We start from the raw sequence: 6,007 nt of genomic DNA on the forward strand, positions 1-6,007 counted from the left end.
TATGGCCCGCTCCACCCTCTTCAGTTCAGGATTTTCTGCAATTGGTTTAATTGTCAAATTAAAACTGATATAAAAGACACAAGACAAAATGTATGGCAACAAATAAATATGTAAATGTTTATACAGTAGTGTGGCAAACAATTCATAAAAGACGATTAAAAACACACCTTTTTATTAAGCACTTATGCTGACTTGTACTTATTTACTAACATTTTGTTCCATTCTTTTCCATTTCCACAAAAAAAACCTTCAGTTCTAACAGGTTTTAGCAGATTTGTGTTCTTCGACTGTTGTTTGACCTAAACTTGAGAAATGAAATGTTCACTATGGAAGCACTTCTGTAATTCGCTCTGGATAAGAGCGTCTGCTAAATGCTGAAAATGTAAATGTAAATAAAAAAATCCATAAAGAAAATTGCTGGCTCTGCTACTTTTTTAACAGCCTAATATTCTTTTTTCCTTAATTTCTGTAAAGGATTAAAACAAACTGAATATTTTTTTAAATGTGTAGTATTTCCAGTGCATTTGCATTTATGGAAATAAAAGTTAATATAATGATTTTGCACTTTATTCACTTTTTTTTAACCCACATTAACTTTTATTTTTGCACACTACTGTATATCACTCTTAAAATCCTAGGTTTATTACATACTAAATTTTATTATTCAATGACAATACAAACTGGCAGAGTTATTCTTTGGTTATGTTTAGTGTGTAGTAAAACTTTAACAAAACATACTCGCCTAGTGCAGTTTGCCCAGCTTTACATGGTACTGCGTTACTGTATGCTGGCAGACTGTCTGAAAATGTGGCACAGAATGTTACAGTTACAAAAGTAAAGGAATAAGAGACTAAACCACGAACTCCATACAGTTTCATTAAACTGTCTTATACAGTACTTACAATGTGGAAATTATTACTGTCAACTGATTCCTAGGATTTTACATAATTCATTAACTTTGTTCTTTTTTTTATTATACCATCCAGATAATCTCCTATCTTGTTCTTGTTTGGTATCACAACTGCTCTAAAGCTAACTCATGTACTAGTAATGCACCGATTACTAGTTCTATTAATAGTAGAACTAGTAATGCGCCGATCTACATTTTATCTGATTCCCATACACAACTGCTGATGCTGATACAGATTTTTTTTAACTTATATTATGATTATTACTGCTTGTATTAGAGGTGCAAAAACCCATGAGTTTTTCCTATACCAAGACTGTTAATTGACTTTAATTGTAAAGAAGAACTAGTTGTTAATGTCCGATTAATTAAAAGTTAATTAAAAGCTAGATGTTTTGAACTGCTAGTTTAGGACAAAGACAGTGTTCAGTGTTTCTATATTTAGTATATCAGTCTAATTTAACTGCACAACATTAAAAAAGCTGAATTTTTCACCATGAGCAAGTGATCCCCCTGAGTTCACAGTAGCCTCTGATTGTGGGACATCTGTGGACAGACCCACTAAACAAGATTAAAATTAAAATTTATGTACATATTCTTTTTCGGCAAGTGAGTCTAAAATTAATAGAGGTGCACCTAATAAACATGCAAGTCACTTAGTCTACATAAAAGGAAATCTGACAGAAATCTGAATTAAGAATATGTACAAAACTCACATGAAAGTTTCTGTCCGGCTCTGTCACTAAAAAGTTCAGTTCTTGGTGTAACTACAAATGAATTTAACATAATATGAAATCACAGTATGGCTTGCTTAAATGAAAACACAGTATAACGTCATAAAGAAAATTAACTCACAGGTGGGCATGCTAGAAGTCAGCAGTTTCTTTTTTACTGGAAGGTTTTCATCATCATCTGTTTGGGAAAAATAATTGATACATACTGTAACGGCGATATGTGAGTGATGTTTGGCTCCGCCAATCAGAGTTCAGCACCAGGTTTATATGTGGGTGTTCGGACTTTCTGAGTTAGTTACAGTTAATGAGACCTGCCGTTTGCCCCAACATTGAACACAGAGGATTGTTCTGGTGTTGGAGCTAGGGGGTCTAACTGTTGTAAAGCTCAATTTCTAAGTAAACAGTTAAACTGCACTATATCTTGTCGTGTGTCTGATTTCCGCGCCTCCACCATTGCAAGCCGCAACAAGGGCGACGTTTGGACGAGCCGACATCCTCCGATAGCAAGTGGCTAATGCGGGTAATAAAGTGCGGTCGATAATAAAACGATAAACACGACAACTGGCGTCAGAAGCGGGATTTTGACATCGCAATTGCAGAGTGTGGCATTCCAAAAAAAAAAATACATAAAAATAATAAAGTTCCGAGCGTCAACGCTAAATTAGCATCGGAGGCTAACAGGCTAACTACATAGCCACAGGGGCACTACCGCGCCGGAGAAGCGAGGTCACGTGATCAAAACATTCTCCCCCAGCCAGCATTTTGGATGTCAAAATAAAATGGAAGAACAGAAAATAAAATAAATAAGGAAAAACGCTAAGAGAAATAAACAGTAAAAAGTGAAAATTAAAAGCTGACCAAAATAAACAAATAAATAACAATAATAAAAAAAAATGGAAAATGAAGAAATTCTTCACTCAGGGGCAGAAGCTTGTGCTGCTAGCAACCTAGAACAACCACCAGCCTGGCTACAGATCTTGTTAGAGCACCAAACCAAACAGCTGCAGCAAATGTTGTCCCCAGTACTGACTCAGACAGCTGTCAAAGATATTCGAACACCCTGGCTGAAGCAGCCTGATGGGAATGATCAGTCACATACTGTGTCAAGTTCATCACCTATCGTAATCGAACATGACAAAGAGGTGCTTCCCACCATTCCATCCGGCCTCCCTGATTTTTCCCAGAACGAGAGGTGATCCAGCAGTGCTCTCGCACATCAGCCCCTGTAAGACAATGGAATGTGGACGTGTCTTTAGAGCTAGCAGTGCGTAGACGTTCTACTAACAGGAGAGGTGGTGGTCTGTCACCCATTGCAACAACATCTCCAAACAGTGTTAACCCTCAGTTCCCAGGCCACGACAGAGATATGGGCATGCACAACAATAATAGCCAACATGGCAACCATGCAGCACTACGTTCCTCCACATGCTGTGCCAGCTCAAAAGCCTTTGCAGCATTCAAAGGAAAAGATGACTGGGCTTCCTTCTTTATTTCCTTCGAAAGAATGGCTCAGAGACAAAATTGGACAAGCACTGAAAGAGTGGATAGACTACATGAGAGGCTGAGAGGGTCGGCTATTCATTCGTATGCTCGCTGCCTGAGCATGTCAGAGAAGATTATGCTCTCCTAACAGAACAGCTGGCACAGAGGTATGGCCACACAGACCCACCAAACACAGCACGCCGTCGTTTAAATGAGCTACAGCAACAGAAGGAACCTACAGCTGAGTTTGCGGAGGAGATTCGTCGGCAGATTGAAGTACACAAACAGGACCATTGTAAGACTGCCTTTGTTACCAAATATGGCCTTTATGAGTACACACGGATGCCATTTGGCTTGTGCAACGCACCAAGCACTTTTCAGAGGGCTATGGAGGTGGTGCTCCGGGGACTGCAGTGGCGAAACCTTCTTATTTACCTTGACGATGTAATTGTACTGGGAGCAGACATCGACGACAGCCTTAAAAACCTGGAGGTGGTCTTCGAATGCATGAGTCAATATGGACTGAAGCTGAAGCCATCTAAATGCCATCTGCTAAAGGAGAAGGTTCTGTTCCTAGGCTACGTCATCAGCGGTGAGGGAATCCGTCCAAATCCCAAGCTGATCCAGGACATCACCAACTGGGACTGCCCCAAAAGCCTTTCAGAGCTTCAAGCATTTCTTGGGTTATGTAACTACTACCGCCGGTTCGTTAAATCAGTCTCCCAAATTTGTAGCCCACTGCACGAGCTCCAGAATAAAGGCACAGAGTTTCACTGGGGAGAGGCCCAGGAGGCAGCTTTCAGCAAGCTAAAAAAGCATCTCCCATACTCACCTATCCCACCTCTCAAGGTACCTTCATCCTGGACACAGATGCGTCAAATTGCAGCATAGGGGCAGTTCTCTCACAGTTTCAGCATGGGGAGGAAAAGGTTATAGCCTATGCCAGCTCTCACCTGCAGAAAACCCAAAGACGTTACTGTGTAACAAGACGTGAATTGCTTGCAGTGGTGAAATTTACAAGACTGTTCAGACACTACTTACTGGGCCACAGATTTCTTATTCGAACCGACCATAACAGTCCCGGCTGTTCCGTTTCAAGCACCCAGAAGGGCAGCTCGCAAGGTGGTTGGAGGAGTTTGGCCAGTATGACTTCCAGATTGAGCATCATCCCGGGGCACGACATAGTAATGCGGATGCGTTGTCCAGAAAGGTGACTCAATCACAGTGTGACTGCTACCAAGCAGGAAGAGACTTATCTGCACTGCCCTGTGGTGGATGTGCACACTGCCAGAGGCTACAAGATCAATGGGCCAGATTCGAATCCGATGTGGATGATGTGGTACCACTCGCCATCAGACATGTGACAAAGTGCCAAGAGATCCAGGCAGTTGTCGGCTCAGCCTCACCAGAAAATGCCCTACGATCATCCTTAGGCCCCCAGAACCCCGATGACGAGGAGTTCACGGAAGTTAACTGGATGTCTCAATACAGTAAGCAAGAGCTAGAGAATAAGCAGAGACAGCATCCATGCTTGGGTCTTCTCCACCAGTGGATGGACATGGGAGAGATCCCTGAACGAGAGCAAGTTGCCCTTAGAAGCCCAGCCATCAGGAAGTATTGGCTGTATTGGCCCCAGGTAGAGCGGCATGGAGGAGTCCTCTATTACAGATGGGAGAGTGACACTGGGGTCCTTGCTCAACTTTGTTTGCTGGTGCCCAGGTCCCTCATAAAGGAGTTAATGGACTTTTGTCACAGCTCACCGCTGACCGGTCACCTTGGTGTTGGTAAAACACTACACAGAGCCCGACAACACTTTCTCTGGCATGGGATGGGGGGAGATGTTAGGCTCTTCATCCAAAAATGCCCTCAGTGTCAAGCAAGCAAGGCCATAGGCCCAACAGGGAGAGCTCCTTTGCAGATGTACCAGGCTGGTGCACCCATGGACAGGCTGCATCTGGATGTTGTGGGCCCCTTTCCCATCTCCACTTCAGGCAATAAGTACATAGTGGTAATAATAGACCAGTTCACATGTTGGGTGGAGGCATTCGCCATACCGGACCAGACTGCAGAGACTACTGTTCAGAAGCTTGTGTTCGAGTTTGTGGCACGATTTGGCTCACCCTTGGAAATTCACACAGATCAAGGTAGAAACTTTGAGAGTGATCTCTTTGCCCAAGTGTGCCGTCTGCTTAAGGTAACAAAGACCCGAACCACACCTTACCATCCATCCTCAAACGGACAGGTAGAGAGGTTCAACAGAACCCTACTCCAAATGATAAGATGTTATGTGGACAAAAACCAACGAGACTGGGATGAGTACCTCCCACTATTAACAGCGGCCTACCGAAGTTCACCACATGCTTGCACAGGGTTCACCCCAAACCGAATGATGCTGGGCAGAGAGGTACATCAGCCACAAGACCTCCTGTTGCGAGTTACTCATCTTGACAGTAATAGAGCCCCACCTCCTGAGTTTGTGGAAAGCCTGATCTTCGGTCCCAACATGTCCTCTTGCCATGAGTCCAGCGATGACAATGGAATAGGCCCTTTGCCTGTAGAGACTCCACAGGCCATGAAACCCCAATGTCTGATGGCTGAACCCGAACCCCCGCCAAACACTGCCCCAGACATGGAAGAGAACACAGCAAACGTGCACATTACAAGCCAAGGCCGTGTCGTGCGCAAACCCCAGTGCTACTGGGACAGTCCGGGCTAAAGACTGTTATTAGAATAGGCTGTTCTTGGTCAGGTTAGAACATTGTAATGGTAACAGTTAACGAGCCACAAGAGACTTTTATTTTTGTTTAAGAGAAGCTAGTTTAAGTGCACTGTTCCATGTGTGCATTATTGAGCTATCTTTTTCTAAAAATGTTTAGATGCTGAA

The sequence above is a fragment of the Trichomycterus rosablanca genome, chromosome 2, assembly GCF_030014385.1.
Source record: "Trichomycterus rosablanca isolate fTriRos1 chromosome 2, fTriRos1.hap1, whole genome shotgun sequence".
Lineage (NCBI taxonomy): Eukaryota > Metazoa > Chordata > Actinopteri > Siluriformes > Trichomycteridae > Trichomycterus > Trichomycterus rosablanca.